Source organism: Nipponia nippon, unplaced genomic scaffold (genome assembly GCF_047370975.1).
Source record: "Nipponia nippon isolate SJK-2023a ecotype South Korea unplaced genomic scaffold, ASM4737097v1 scaffold_11, whole genome shotgun sequence".
Classification (NCBI taxonomy): Eukaryota; Metazoa; Chordata; class Aves; order Pelecaniformes; family Threskiornithidae; genus Nipponia; species Nipponia nippon.
In genome coordinates, this window is record NW_028262302.1 from 8,497,843 (window position 1) to 8,514,195 (window position 16,353).

General features: G+C 40.3%; 1 protein-coding gene across 13 annotated transcripts in view; it reads left to right on the top strand.

Moving 5' to 3' along the window:
- Positions 1-16,353, top strand: part of NRXN3 (neurexin 3) — a 1,031,986-nt gene that overhangs the window by 923,155 nt on the left and 92,478 nt on the right. The window lies entirely within an intron of this gene.

Below are 16,353 nucleotides of genomic sequence, written 5' to 3' on the forward strand. Positions count from 1 at the left end.
AGGAATGCTATCAAGATCAGTTTCTTGCAAAATGTAGATGTTCCAACATAGAGCAGTTCCAACATCTTTGGTAAAAATCATTCCTACAAAAAAAAAGAATTTCAGATGTTCTGGCTTAATTGTGCCAATGTGGTGTTTTCAGTCCTAAAAATGCAGTGGTTTTGGAACCACTTGTGTGGCAGCCATAATATGGTACTGATTAGAAATAAACACCTTAAATTGGCTCTCCTTGTCTGTACAAAGAAAAGAATCATGGAAATAACCAATCTGAGTAGTGGATCAGATTTTGAAAATTATTTATTTCAGTGGCATACTATCATGTTATCAACTAGGATGAAACATTTGTTTTAAAATCTTTATTTACATCAGAACCTCATCCTGTAGAAATCAACATACTTTTATTGACACCAGCATACACTGAGACACTGGCGAGTGATTATTGATCAGAGTGTGCCTTTATTAAACCTCCAGAGAAAGGTATATTGTTGTCTAGTTGCAGAAAAAAATTAAATTATTCCATCTGCTTCCCTGAAACAAGTGCTGCTGCTTGGGACAGAAGACCTTAATGAAATCAAGGACTTTGAAATCTGTAATCATACAAGTTGCATGCTTGCTTTCTAACTGCTTCAGAAGGTTTAATCAATTATTGATTGGGCTTGTACATATATGACCATTGTCTTTATTTTTTATCTAGTCCTGGTCACTTAGAATAAGAAAACACAAAAATCGTCATCTTAATTGTGTAGGAGGTCAGGCCATGCCTCCAGTATTGTGTCCAGTTCTGGGCTCCTCAGTACAAAAGAGACATGGAGTTACTGAAGAGAGTCCAACAAAGGGCCTCTAAGATGGTTAAGGGACTGGAGCATCTCTCCTATGAGAAAAGGCTGAGAGAGCTGGGACTGTTCAGCCTGGAGAAGAGGGGGGATCTTATCAATGTGTGCAGGTCCCTGAAGGGAGGGTATAAAGATGACAGCGGTGCCCAGTGACAGGACCAGAGGCAATGGACACAAACTGAAACACAGGAGTTTCCCTATAAACATCATGAAACACTTTTTTTACTGTGAGGGTGACTGAGCACTGGCACAGGTTGCCCAGAGAGGTTGTGGAGTGTCCATGCTTGTAAATATTCAAAAGCCCATGGTTCTGGGCAACTGGCTCTGGGTGACCCTGCTTGAGCACAGTGGGTGGACCAGATTACCTCCAGAGGTCCTTTCCAATGACAACCATTCTGTGATTCTGTGAGGTACCTCTGGCTGCAGTGGAATTTACAACTATTAGAGTAATTAATTCCAAGCCAAGGTTTAACGTTGCCCCCTTTGGTACTCTGTAAATCCAGTTGGCAGCAGGACTGGGATTAATTGAGTTATTAGCCTCAAACACCCGATAGGTGATTTATAGTCTCAGCTAAATGAGGGGAAATTACCACAGGCTTGGTCACTGTTTGTCATAAACTTTGAAAGAATTACAGCTCCTTCTCCTCAGTGGCTAGCTCTAATTTTACAGAATATCTTTTTGCGATTACATCTCCATAAGAATAAAATCTGTGGTCCTGATCCTGTACTTGTTAGTTTATTGGAGATTTTCTGTAATTTATAAAGGCAGCAGAACTGTGTTTAGCTATAGGACTGTAACAGAGAGTAGCACTGGACCTTTGTGGGCTGGGTCAAGCTGGAGATGACCCTGGCTTACTTGAAGAGGAAAGAAAGCTTCCTGCCTAACCTACATGGCAATTCACTCAGCCTGTAGAGACCACTGTGTGCTGAAAGAGCATCAAGAAGATTTAATAAAGTGTCAAAGTGCTTCTAAAAACATGGTTAGAGCAGTGATTTCCTGGATAGACACGCACCACAACAAATGGCCTCATCTCAGCTGATATTAAAGCAATAACTCTTTGACACTTCATGCTACCCACTGAAAGAAAGATAAAGGTCAATATGTACCTCCATTACAACTTTCTGCATTTCAATATCAGGCCATTTTACTGCTGTCGCAGCACAGATGGCTCGCCTTTTTTCCTTACTCTTGGTAGAATTTGATTTTGTCAGCTTAAGTTGCGTTATTTGTGTGGTGAAAGTGAGAAGAAATTGTCTTTTTCTGTTAGGGCAGTATCTCCAGCTGTGGTTTTCAGATGCCTAATGGTTATTTTATTTTGCTTGTGTTCGACATCACCATTGTCAAGCCTGCGTACAATTTTAGATCTAAGTGGTGCAAAAATCTAATAGAACAAGTTTGTTCTTTGGGGAATGTAAAATATAGCTACCTAAGGCTATGAGCAGTACAAATACCGTTAGTTATTACCTTGCTCAAGCTTTCTCTTCTCTTTTCTGCTCAGAAATAAACAATTTTTCTTCACTTTGAAGGCCATTCACAGTTTAGCCTCTTCTCTCCCCATTCTGATCAGCATGATTCAAACATTTTTTCTCTCACTTCTTAGATTTGATCATAAGAATCTTTCTGCTTCCTGGTACCATCCACAAGGCAACAGCAGGTTATTTTTCCAATCCCATTGAAACCCTCCTTTCATCATGATGCGTGCCAAAAAGTTGTCAGAGGTTAGGCTGATGATGGTCTAAGGCAGCTGTTTATCAAGCTGATCAATATTGACACATTTTTTGTTTTCTTATCCATTTTTCTTCATCCATGTGTGATATCCTGTTTTGTGCTTAGATTGCAGACTCCTTGGGTTCAAAATGTACTTTTTATTCTGCATGTGTATACTACTTAGCACAGAAGGGTTCTGGACCATTGTAGATACACCAAACATGATACAAGTAAAAGTAAAGCATCTAATGCAAAATAGCAAAAATTGGGATAAACAATTATTATTCTTACTGTATTAGAAATATCTGTGCTATTTCTATTACTCATTTTCATATGCAAGTAACTAAAACTTCTCCTCTTTGAAATGCATATAAAGCTTGTGCAGAATATCAAGTCTGTAATCCCAAAGTGATAGAAAATCCAGGGGAATTTCAGTAGGATTTAGATTTACACATCACTTGTTAAGGAAGCACAGAAGAGCATGATAACTGCAAAGATTTCTTCTGTTTGTAACGTACACCAAGATACCTCCTGCAGTTAGGTAGTCTGAGTACTGCCAGAAGTATTTTAGAGCACAGTTAGACTAAAGCAGCTGGGAAAATGAAGTGCTTTAGAAATACACAGTATACGCACAGACCAATGACATGCTTTTCAATTTGTGAAGATCCCAAACATGGGATATAGTCTTCGACAAACAACCAAGACAAGGGGAATTGAGAGAAAAGTATTACTGGAAATACCTGGTGGCAATGATATTAGCATTTAAAATGTCTATAACTTTTTTTTTTTGTTTTAAAATTTAAGGCAGTGAAACTTAGATCAGTGGAGGACGGCAGGATTTGAGTGAGAAACAGTTGAATTGTATGACTGTATTCTATACTGATAGGAACATTTCTGATTCAAATATCCTTCAGAGGGGCCTTGAAGGAAGATAACAAGAGCTGACCTTTTTCTGTTAACTGAAAATAAGGGAGAAAAAGGAGTTCCGATTCATGGTTGTTTCAGTGGGTTGCAAACGCTGCTTGTTCTCTGCTGCCCCCGAGTAGAAATGCTGATTTGTCTTTCCCACACATGGTTTTGTTCTGGATTTAGGTACAGTCTGTTCAGAAGTGACATGTGTTGTACTAAATTCCTCCTGCCAGTCTCAGGGCCCTGACACACCAGACTCTCCTGTGATAATAATATCCTCTCTGGGACTTCTGCTTTGCCACGTTACTCTACGAAGGCCTCAAAGACAAGCCGTTGGCTTTTGCATGTGGTACAGTAGCACACTGTGTGGGCTGCTATTACATGAGAGTCACTGTACTGTACCATGTCATATTCTTGCAAGGCTGCCATGTTTCTCACAGGGTTACTTCATTAGCAATTGTTAAAGGTCCTGGAATCCCATGTGTCCCTATTTCCTGATTTAAAGCACAGCTTCAATTATTAGTGAAGTAGTTCAGGGATTTCTGCGTCTGTGAGATTTCTGTGAAAAGGAGTTAAAGTGACACTCTTTCTCTTGGCTTCTCCTTCCATGTCAGCTACTTATATGCTTAGAATTTATTTAGTGAGTTGTTGCTCAAAGCTTTTTAGGAGACTCTCCATATGCTCTCATGTGGCGCATTCTGTCCAGTTCACAGCTGGGTCACTCAGTTTTCAAATGATTTGTGTAAAGATATCTTTGAAGTTAATTACTAAGTAAAGCTAGTCTAGAAAAGCATGCATGGTGATACACGAGTCCTCCATTCAAAACACATTCAGTTCAGTGAATCCAAGATATGATTCCAGCTGGTGTATGGGTCCCTAAGGAGAACGGCTCCAGAGAAGCTTTTGGAGGCCCTAGGGCCCACTGACCTAGGGCAGGCTCCTGATATGTCTGCCCTGTGACATGGATGGCTGGGGTCCCAAGACCAAAATCACAGACAGTTTTCTGTGAAAAAGAGGTCAGAACCCTTCTGGGAAGGCAGATGGACTTCTGGTTATGCTCTCCATGAGGAACCAGGAACTGTGTGCTCTATTACATATCCAGTGCATGCCTCAGCTTCTTGAGATGAGGATAATGACACTTGCCAAACTGTTCAAACTGTAGCCTGGAGGTCATGAGAATAAATTACTTGTGGATGTTTTCAGCTATGATCTTAGGGCCATAGAATGACAGTGTATGATATATAATATGCAGAATGTTCTCTCTAAAGAATAGAAGAGAGGATCTGCCCATTATCCATATGGAGAGTCCAGCCCATTGGCATGGCTCGGAATAAGGTTCTCAACCTTTTAGTTTAACCATTAAGCTTTCCAGCCTTCTAACTGTGTTTTCTGTTGAGGGTCCAATAATCTTGATTAATGTCTTTCCATAACGTGCAGCTTCAGGCTAAATCCTTTCTTACAGTGGATATCACAAAGGAAAATAGCACAGAAGATTTGTCAGTCTAATTAGACTTTCACTGTCAGCTAAGACAAATAAAATTGTCTCACCCTTGGTCTTGCCTAGGTACTTTCTTTTACACTCATAGATAACAATTTTGGGGGGAAAGAAATTGGCCTTTAATTTAGTTTTTGCTTCTTATAAGTCACTAGTGACATTTTCATCCCAAGACTGCAAAGCTCTAATGAAAAAAGAGCTTTTGATGAGTCTCTGCTTTAAAGACTGACTTCATTGGCCCATTGGTACCACTGAGAATTATGCAGTCTGGCTCTCATCCCTCCTTTTCTGCTTCTTACTCAACTGTCTTTTCTTAAAGAGACCAAAGCCACCAACCTGCACCATCTTTCAGAGTGGAATCCTTTCTCCTGCACTACAGTCCTGTTGAGTGAGATGGTAAAGTTGCATTGCTGCAGTGAAATTCACAAAATGTCATTTACTTATTCACAGTCACATCTCTTCTGTGACGATTAAATGGTAACGTGGTTTGGGCAGAGACTCTGCAGAGAAAGAAACCAGAGTTTGGAAACAAGAATCCAAATGCAGGATAGAAAATTTTCATGCAAACTACTGTTCATGTAGGTTACAGAGGGATTAATTCAATAATACCAAATGACGTCTAAATACTTCACGAGTATGTAGTATAGAAATAGATTTAGTGCACACTGAAATTCAGAACCTTTGGCATGTAGCTACCTAGCCAGAAACATGTATATGATATGATAATGTTCTGTATGGGAAAGGGATAGCAATATTCTCCAAGTTTTAACTGAGTATTAGATGGGGAAGTGGTATGATGTGCTTAAATTATAGTTATTGAGGTAGTGTTGAGGATACTCAGATTACCTATAAAGCTCATATAATCTAAAATATAATCCTATATTTTCATTATTTTGTTCACTTTCTGCAGAAGACAGGTGTGCTACTCTTCTGGAAGTGCCATAGTGAACCAGGAGTTCAGTTCCCATCCAAAAAGAGAATGTGAATTTACTGTAATATTATTTTTCCAGCCTACGCTCCCAAGTGCTGACAAGTACTGATGATGGAAATAAGCTAGGCCTTGTATTTCTGCTAAGCACAATTACAGTAATAAAGAACATTGTATTTGTAAAACAGCTCATGCATATGCTGGTGTATGCTGTCATTTGTTGACATTATCACCAGTGATATTTGAACATTTAACTTAGTAACCATTGTCAGCTCCAAATGGAGACTACTCTTTCATGACTCTGGGGGAGGGATTTGATTGAATGTGTGTGGCAAACTTGAGTGCCACAAGTTGACGCGTAGTATGATTTCTCAAAATACAGCTTATGCTCATTCTTTGGATAACCAGTTTTTATATAGTAGCGTTGTCAAGTAGTCACTTCAGCCACTCCTCTGTGTGTTATGCTGGGACCCATGTTGTCTTTTGATTTCTTCAGTCTAATAGTTTACAGAAGGCCCAAGTTAGCTGATTCATTTCTTCAAGGGTTGAGTTTACATTGCCTTTAATCTGCAGATCTGAACAATCATTTTGGACTTGCAGCAAAATCTCAGCTGGTGTTTTTGACACATGTACCCAGTTCTGTTCTACTCAGAATTTTGGAAAGGAAGATTTGGCCCAGCATATGAAGGCGGGGCTGGTTTAGCACTTTTCTAGAATTTCAGCACTTTTTTAGGTTTTCTCTGATGATTTTTTTTATCTTGATCAAGAATTTATTGAAGTATTTGCTTGATATTAGGTGACCAAAAAACATTCCCTTTTCTGTAATAAAAGGATAAGAAGCTGTAATAAGAGCTGTAGTAAACTGATACCTACCTTCTTCAGACAGGCAAGCAGGCATACATTTCTCGGAAAGTACCCTTAATAACATCAGTATGTACTTTTTTTTCAGGGCACAGTATCCCTTTGTGTATTTAGACATGTCATTTGCCCTGCCAAAAAGGATTCTTGAAAGTCACGTGGAAGATTATTTTCAAAATCTGATTAATACAGTAGTCAGGAACTAAAGCTACTATAGTTGACCATACATTTGATCACAAGCCAAATGAAGGAATAGGACAAGTGTGTTGTTCTAGGATGGCTGTGCAGTGACAATATATGATGAAGAGATCCAATGCTGCAAAAGCAACTGCTTAGAAATAAATGGAGTAGAATCGATGGTTATAGCTCAAATATAGTTGGAGGACTGGCTCACATTTTGTTATAGCATATCTGCTCTGTTTGCTATTTATATACTTCAGGGAAATGCCTAGAAGCTGCAAACATTGCGAAAATACTTCCAGAGCATATAGTTCCATTTTATTTGTTAAGGTTTTTTTTAAAAGACTGGCTGAGAGGTGGGAATGTACCTCTTATCTTTCCTAGCTCACATTTGAATGAACGTGCAGAAAATAGAAACACATCCATGCTGTTGTGACAGACCCGCTTTCTGAAACCATCTAATTAATGCCTTGGGTTTTCTGTAGAATGATGGTAGTGTTAACTAGCCGAAACAGAAGAATTTCTGCTAGTTTATTTTCCATCTGTGGGATGAGTTGTCACTGATTTGCAAGATATGTCTGTCAAGGAACAGCTCTTAAGAGTAGCGATTAGCAAGACAGGCTATACAACCACCAATCCTTTCTCTCCTCCCTTAGATGGCATCTGAATAGGTGGGATGTTGTTCATTTTGATGCAAAATTAGTTTGATTATATTCTGAAAGATAAGAATTTGTTTCCACAAAATTTCAACAGAAAAATAAAGCCAAAGGGGTGAGGAATTGCATTTCAGTCTCCTGGTATTGCATGGGATGCAAATGCTCTCCTTCTTTCTTATAGTGTGTTTTTAGATAAAATTTGGTCTGTTGGCTTTTCACCCTTATAATGGCTCATGAAGGGACCATCTTCCCTAATAACTGCTTTGAGAGTTTTCCACTGGTGCTTGTGTTGCCCATTTTGCTGTGTCTCAGATTGGGTGTGATAAGGAAATTGATTTGTGGGTAAGGACACTTCCAGGGAATACCAGTAGTTTATTAGGAGATGTGAACCAGAGAGTAGGAAACGTTCGGAATGCTCTAATGGCTAAATGTATGAAAGTAGGTAGAGAAAGGATGAGTACTGAGGTGCAGACAAGGAACTAAGATCCAGAGGATGAGATACATCTCTCTCATATAGGTATGGGAAGGAAACAGCAACATTTAAAGATGGAGAGTGACATGGCTAGAGGTGGTAGGCTGGTGGTTCTAGCAACTCTATTTTGGATAGACAAGGATTTGGAGAAGAGAGAAACTCGTACCCATATGGGTTAGTAACCTCTCTTCTACTTTTTAATCTCTGATTTGTTCTACACTTCATTTTCCCCAGGGATAAAGGGAAGTCTTTTTTTTGCCAAGCTGGCAGGGACTCGGTTCAGTAGAACTGCTGGCAGTGAGATCTGAGGACCCATGGTTTCTTCCACAGCAGTTCAAAGTCAGGCGGAGCTGGACTCTCACACACTTGTACTAAGATAGTCTAAAAAGCACCTCTTTCTCTCACTTTCAACAGCTCTTTTCCAGTAACTGTTTTGGAGCAGGAAAAATCATTCTTAGTGTAAAAAGAGTCAGGTCAAGTAAGGAGAAAAAACTACTGTATGTTGTGTTCTTCTGACAACCAAGCAATAACCTCAGTGCCCAAGCCATATACAGAGATTTGCACGAATATCTTGAATTTAACTTGGTCATAATGTCCTTTTTTTTTTTTTTTCTGAAAGATGACCTCCAATGAAAGTATGAGGACATGAATGATTTTAATCTGTGGTAACAATGGAGAACCAGTCCTGACTGACTCCAGCAGCATAAATATACAAAATGACAGATTATTCTGCTGCCTCCCTCCCTGCTGCCTGAGCACACACATACACACTCAGTAGCACACGGCAAAATTCAAATTGGTCTTTATCTTTTATCTGTTGCCCCAGTGATTAATGCTGCTCTTGCTGGGACACTAATCGAACGAGGGGAAATATGGAGAAAGAAATATGTATTTTTTAGACTATCGTTATCAGTGTTATTATTATTCCTTTAATATATTTTCCTCCTGTTAGAAGAACTTAATGTACTGACACAGCAGGAAGCGAGAGGTGAGAGCAGATTTGATGGCAGGAAGATGAATGGGGCAGGCCACAGCAAGTGGAACACAGGCATTTTGCAGGAGGTGAGCTGCCGAGCTGCTTTGGGGTTGCAGCATTTTAGCTAGAAAACCAAGAGGCTGTAGCAGGTTGAATATGGGTTCTGAACCAGGAGCTACTGTTGTCTAAGCCCTACTCAATTCACTCAGCAGCTGTCAACAAACCTCCTCTGTAAATGGTTCTTTACTTTCCCTGTGTAGTAAAATAAGGATACACTGGTCCTTGGTCTGTCTCACAGCCAAGTTTACAGGCACTATTCTGGTAGTATGGGTAATACTTTGTAAATTCCCTCAGGGGTTGTATTCCCTTTCCCTCCTGCCTGGTCCTTGGCCTAGGTCTTTCGTAGTGATACTATGGCCGTGTAGTTCCAGTTTGATCCTACAGATGTGTACAGCATAGAGGAGAAAATTTACTCTGTGCTGTGGTAAAAACAGAAATGGATGCTTTGAATGGGTATGACTTAGATTTAAGTAGGAGGCCTGTCTTATGAGTGAGTAGGAATGGATTCCAATTGTCTTGTTTCCTCAGGATCTTAAGAAAAAAGACTTAAAGATATGGTAATTAAGAGGTCACACCTTATTTTGTTTTCCTTTTGAGAAGAGGAATACAGAAAGGAATACCTGTAATAGACTTGTTTGGGAGTAAGGGTCCTGTTGTCTCTCTCCTTACTTCAGCATTCTGACTGTTTTAACAAGTGTGACTCTTCATTTTCCTAAATATACTCTTATTGCGGTGAGATGGTGATGGACATCAAAAAAGAAAAAAGAGAAATAGAAAGAGGAGTGACGATACCTATGCTATAGAAGCATTTTTTTGTAGGATCAGTATTCCCTGGGCTCTCTGTTTTATTACTGTTTCCTGTGCGTATATTGGCATAATGTCCTCTTCCTTCACAGAGTAGGCTCAAGACTTGCAAATATGTTTAGGGTCCAAGTTTAACCATAATTTTCTTAGCTCCCAATTGATTACATTTAGGCAGCAGTTAATCCTGTTGTTCTCTGCTAGAGCAATGCTGTGTGTTTGTATTAACACTTATATTAGCATGTGGGTCTCTAGTGTCCAGGTTTGTTTCATTGTTATAGACATAACCTCTTTAGAGATATTCATAGAATATCAGCAAGGTAAAACTGATTCTGTACACCTGATACATGCAACTTCTCCACTCACATTAGTCCCATATATGTCTCCCAGTTTACATATACTGCTTAAGTTGTCCTCTCACTGCCTAATGCATTGCTGTTTACTCTGTCACACTTTAGACTTGCATAATGAACTGAAGTTGTTCTTAAGCTTGTGAGCAATGGTTGTTCAGGTGACTGCTGCTGTCACCTGCTTGTCTCGTCTTGAGATTTAGCAATTCGTGAGAATGAAATTTAGAAATGTAGGTATGCTAGGCAGGTCGGAATATACAGCCTGCTCCTCTGGAGTCCCTGAAGGCATTCAGCTTTAACAGTGCCAGAGGAGGACTTATGAAGGAGAGCTTATGGGCCTCCTCCAGAGCCAGGAGGGCAGCTGGCCCCGCTCTCTGACAGAGCTATGTGCGGGTGCTGGGGATCAGCCATCAGGTAGGATTTCCAGCTGCTAGACATAAATAAGAGTGCCAGGGTGGAAAGGGATAGATAGATGGGAGGAAGAAGGAGGGTTGTGTTGTGTATATGCCTCAGAAAGAACTACTGCAGTGGGAGCCTCTCCTGTAGAGGACTTCTTCCACCCCCACATCTGACTAATTGTGAGGTATTGTTGCTTGCCTGAAGATGAATAATTCTTTGGTGCTCAGGTGGCTGATTACACATTGTCCTTCTGTTTATGGACTCAAGCACAGCAGAGAAATTTCTGCTTGCTTGGCTGTAGCATTTGTTGCCCTGGCAAGAAGCAAGAATCACTTACAATCTGCTGTGAAAAGGCTTGGTGTCTCTCTGGCTGCCTCTCAGCTAATGTCTGATGCTTGCAAGTTGTTTGTTTTGTCCTTTCTTAACTGAAGCCATGGGAATGGTGTTAGCCTCTGGTCCATGTGATTCCTGGAGGAAAGGGAGGGAGGAAGTTGTCAAGAACTGGAAAGGAGAGCAAGAACCTGACTGTGGATTGCTAAGGACCAGGATCTGCAATGTTCACATTGGCCTTAGAAATGCTGTAGCAATTAGAGTGAGTTGCAGCCCTGCAGTCTGTGCCTTGCTCTTTTTATGATGGTTTGTTGTACAGTTCCAGCTAAGTCCCTGGACCAGGTTCTGGATCTGAATTGCCCTCTCACTTCCACAAGGCCAGATTTTCTTCGGTGGGGCTTGGGAAGCTCTTCTGCAACAACTCTTGGCAGGGATTTATGCTTTCCTGCTTACTATCATAGTGGTGGACATGAAGCATCAAAGGCAGACAAAGAATTAGAAAGCTAAATGGCATCAGGGCTTCTGCTGGGAGGGGAGAAAGGGTGAAAGGAGGGCAATGTCATCACTTTCCCTGAGAGAGCTGCAGATTGAACAGGGCAGAGGATGTAAATAACAGTTTACAACACCAAGGATCATTCTAGAAGCAGAGAGAGGTAGTGGCACAGGCTGGCTGTCCCTCTGCTTCTGTCAGGTTTGGTCACTTTGAATTTACTGACTGTTTTTTTTCTGTTCAAACCTGATTTAATGACATCAGGAGAAGGTCAGGAGGATTTGGGGATTTTTTTTTAACCTTTTTTTCTATTATTAGCTGTTCTTCCCTTGCTTTTTTGTCCTTCTAAAGTTGAGAGGCAACTTCTGTGGTGGCAACGAAAGGTGACAGTGGTTGGGCAATGTGGTACCCCATTTCTTCCAATAGGACATTACGGAGAAGACAAGAGAGTGATTACTGTTATCCATGGGTACAGCTAAGCTCCATCTGGCAAGTTGCATTTGCAGTAGCTGTCACGTGTATTGCCTTCGCATCTGACAGCTTTTCAGCTCAGAGGCCCATCCACATGCAATGGTCCATAAATTCAGACTAAGGATGTGGGGAGAAATACTGAATTATTAACTCAAAGCACCTGTGTACTTTACCTAGAAATCAGAAATCCACTTATTAATTACATCTCTTTGAGTCAGAAATCCTCTCCTTCTATCAGTATATTTTATTTATATGACTGATACATTTTACTGTAGAACCATATGGAGGTTTAGATTAGGGCTGAATCATAAGTTTATCATATTGCAAGTCAGGGCATTATTCAGCAGTCTTGTGTAAATTCATCCATAGAAGGCAAAGACTTTAAAAAAAAATTTCAGTCCAGACCCCTTGTCATTTCTCTTCCCTTTTGCTGTCCAGGAAAGACCTTTTAAAAGAAAAAAAATAGTACTTTCTGAAAAAGGGGAGGGCTGGTTTTCATTTTGCAAAAGTAAAACTGAATTAATAACTTGTTTTGTTTAATTATTTTTTAAAATTTTTTGTTTAATTAATTTGTTTAAATTTTTTATCATTCATGGATTAATTTTTCAGTTTTACTTGCATGAAAGTGTGGGGTCTGGAAAATAAAATTTTCTGACTTTTTTGAGATATGCAGATAAAAATGATGGTAAAAACCATAATACGAATTTTGGTTTCAAAATTGTCAAAGATATCAGTGACCATGAATGGTCATCCTCACTGTTCCTAGTAGCAAATTTTCTTTATTGACAACCTTCATGTAAGAAAATCTGGTGACCAGTTCTAAAAACTGTAGAATAATAGAAGGGAGGCTGTGTTTGTGAAAATGGCTGTTCCTTCTGAAAACACCAAGCAATGCTATAACAGAAAATTCACATCACTGAAGAAGAGCGTGCTCATAAGCACTTATTACTGGAAGTTGTACATATAACCTGGAAGAGATATGGAGAAGTTAAACATGGACTATCCTGTAACTCTGGTATGGTGTCTGTAGTGGGACTGTGTTTTTTCTGGTCACTGCTTGTAACCATTTGTTCATTTAACCAGATCATGTTGTTCCAGGTGCCATTTCTGCTCTATTTTAATGCATCTGGCATGATTTTAATTTGCACAGAGCAGTGAAATTTGGTCTGTAACCCACATGGCAGCATCAGGAACCCAGTTTTAACTTGATTGACCTTCTTTGGCATCAGACTGTATGCAGGAGTTCAGCCATTCCTGGTTCTAGACACAGAATTTGCTTTCCTACTTGTGTGTAATTTGGGGAAACTCGTAATTCAGTTGGTGCCTTTGACACAGTGCCAGGTAGAGGGAGTTGTCTAAAGCAATCCCTTCAGCCAAATCTTGCTGGGTAGAGCTGTGATTCTTTGTTCTGTAGCAAGGGAAATGGGTGGATTTCAGATCCCCTTGACTGAAGGCTTCAGTCTCTGGCATAGACCATGTGGCACCTGCTGGAGCACTGTGTATGCATGCTAACAGTAATGAAAACAGGTGTTAACAAAATTTCTTCCTGAAGCACCTTACTAACTGTATCTAAGGATTGGTTTTTTCATCACAAATACACAGCTAATTGTAGGTTAGCACCTAATTATTGTTTAATAATGCATAGCTAAACTAGTAGTAGTTTGGGATGGCAACTATAAAGATGCTTTCAACATGGCTGTGAAGCAAGAAGCAAAAACATACAGAAGCAGGATATAATTAACCGAGTTGTCATTGCATCAGGACACCCCTAAATCATATATTTAAAAAAACATTGTTTAATAATCAAATGATGTCAATAAGACTATTCTGTCAACAATGGCCCCTTCTGACATGCAAAATTATGCACATTGATTAAAGAGAATCCTCCCCATCTGCATTTCATGGCTGTACCTTATATATCTTGTTAACATGTGCAAGCTGTTCTCATCCACAGAGACAGTAGGTGGTTTGGGTTTTTTTCTTTTTTTTTTTCTTCTATCAAGGAAAGACAGGTAGGTCTGGACAACATTGAGGCAATGTCCAAACTAGGTCTAAATTAACTCAGTTTAGGCAGTGGAAAACATTCTTCATGTTAACTTGTCACATTGCTTATTGAGAAGCAGGAAATATTATCTCAGACAAACTGGTTGACACATGACCCCAGATTAACATGGTTGTTATGAGGTTATACTGCAGCTGTCTTCAGAGGTACCTGGGGTTCAAACTGGCGCAAGTGAACAGACGATGCAAGTGGCCAACTTCAGTGGCAGAATCAAAGAGATGGCAAAGCTTCAATGTTTGGGACTCAAAGGCTTTCCTTACTGAATTTTGCCATTTACTAGGTCATCATTCACATGTCTCTCATCACCTCCTGAAGTTGCCTCCTGGCAGAGCTGACAGGTCAGGACATACGCTTGTGCCTGAGCTGCTTCAGGTCACAGCCTGTGCTGCAGTGCCAACCCCTTTAAATGAGCAGATTACACTGCACACTGGTTCCTGAAATGGAGCTCGGGAGGAATGAACACACGGTCGTCTTCGTTGCCCTTGCTGCAGGGGCAATAACCTCTGGCTGGTGGGTGAGGACAGCTGGGGTTGCTAACATCTTCAACCACTGCCGCAAGAGTAAAAACTTATGTCAGTCAGAGCTTTTTATTATAAATTTGGCTATTTCTTAATATGGCAAGGCTTTTCAATGCCTTTGCAATGCTTTATTGAAGTTTCTCTGCATGGCGTTACATTCTGTAGTGCTAAATGGAGGTTCATATCCAAAGCTTTCAACGGGATACAGTACTTGCTTCAGCAGAATATCCTTTTTCCCTAGGTGTATTCACCTAATAACTTATTTTTGGGACTGCTATTCCTTCTGTGACAGTTCTGCTACTTTGAAGTCCTTCTTGAACCACTGAAAGATTTTCATTAGTTGTCAAGGGTTTTCATTAAAATTATCTTTGGCTTTGACCTCTTACACTGAGATCTCACACCCTATGTTGGCATCCCATGAGAATGGTTTATTCATTGCTCCTTATGTACCAGGCTAAAATCTTACAGCTTCTGAGGAATTTCTTTCTCTTTAAAAAAGAAAAGTCAAGTGAGCCTAATTATTTCCCTGCCCAGGAGTGCAATGTTTCTTATTAAAATACACCTTGAGCGGCACACCTGCATGGTCCTCTCACTAAGGCTGAGATGCTTGCTGTGCTGTTCAAGGCTTCTGTAAAAAAGACGACCTCACATGTGCTTTCCAGGCTGTACTGTGTCGTCTTTATCTGCAGACCTGGAAAACAAATCAAAGAAAAACCATTCATGTCAAACTCTGGATTTTTTTTCTTTTAAATTAAAAAAGGCTTTCTGAGATGTGGAGCACTTCTGAATGACCTCTGCTGTGCTTTCTGAAGCTGCTCTGCTGTGGAGTGTTTATGTGCTGTCAGTGGCAGCTGTCTCCCCCCAAAGGATTCACAGTAACGTTGTTAGACTGCCAGGGCTCTGACTTAACCTTTTCTGTCTCAGCTTGCATCTTTTGTTTTTGTTTTTGTTTTTTCTCCCCTCTCTTGCCATTACATCACATCTCACCACACTGTCGTCCTCCTTCCTTCTGCAGGTCTCTTAACTTTCCACAACTCCCCACTGCTTCTTCAGTGCTTACACCTTTTGTTTATTGTCATGTCAGATGAATACAAACCTTATCCAGTGATATAAACTCACTCAAATGGAAATGCTTTTCCAAGTCCCACAAATGCTAGGGGCCCTGTAACGTCCCTGCCCGCTTTGAATAGGGTGCGCCCTTCCCACTTCCCTGGGAGAATGGGAGGCACCTGCCTTGCAGGGCTTAGTCTTAATTTGATCGACAGGCTTAGCAGATGGTAGCTGAGACCATGAAATGGGCAGGAGGGTTCAGAGGACACTGTTACCTGCCCAGTGCATCTGCTCATAGATTTTGCATATGTGTGCTATATTTCTCTTGGATTCTGTCTCTGGATTTGATTCCCAGAGCATGAGGATTGACTGCCTTACAATACTATCCTGGCTAAGGTTCCTGCAAGCACTGTTTATGAAAACACCTAATCCTCCCAGGATGTTTATTACTCAATTAGCTGTGATACTACAGCAGTACATTTCACAAAATATAAAATATTGACATTGATTTGTTTAAAATCAGTTGCTTTTTATTTGCCTGGCCTTAGTTTTGTGTTACAGAACAGCGTAAATGGTCTGTAAATAGTCAACCATACCTGTTATTTGATGTTTTCCGTAATTCAGTCTTTCTCTCTTTTTCCAAACGAATCCATCCTCATCCATGAGAACTGGCAGCCTAAAATTCAGTGTATACTGGAGAAGCAAGTTAGGTCAGCCTTCATTAAACTCCATGCCTCTGTCTAGAATGCTCTCACTCACCTGTAACAGCTAACTTCAAAGGTGAGTCACATGTAACTTCACTGTAGT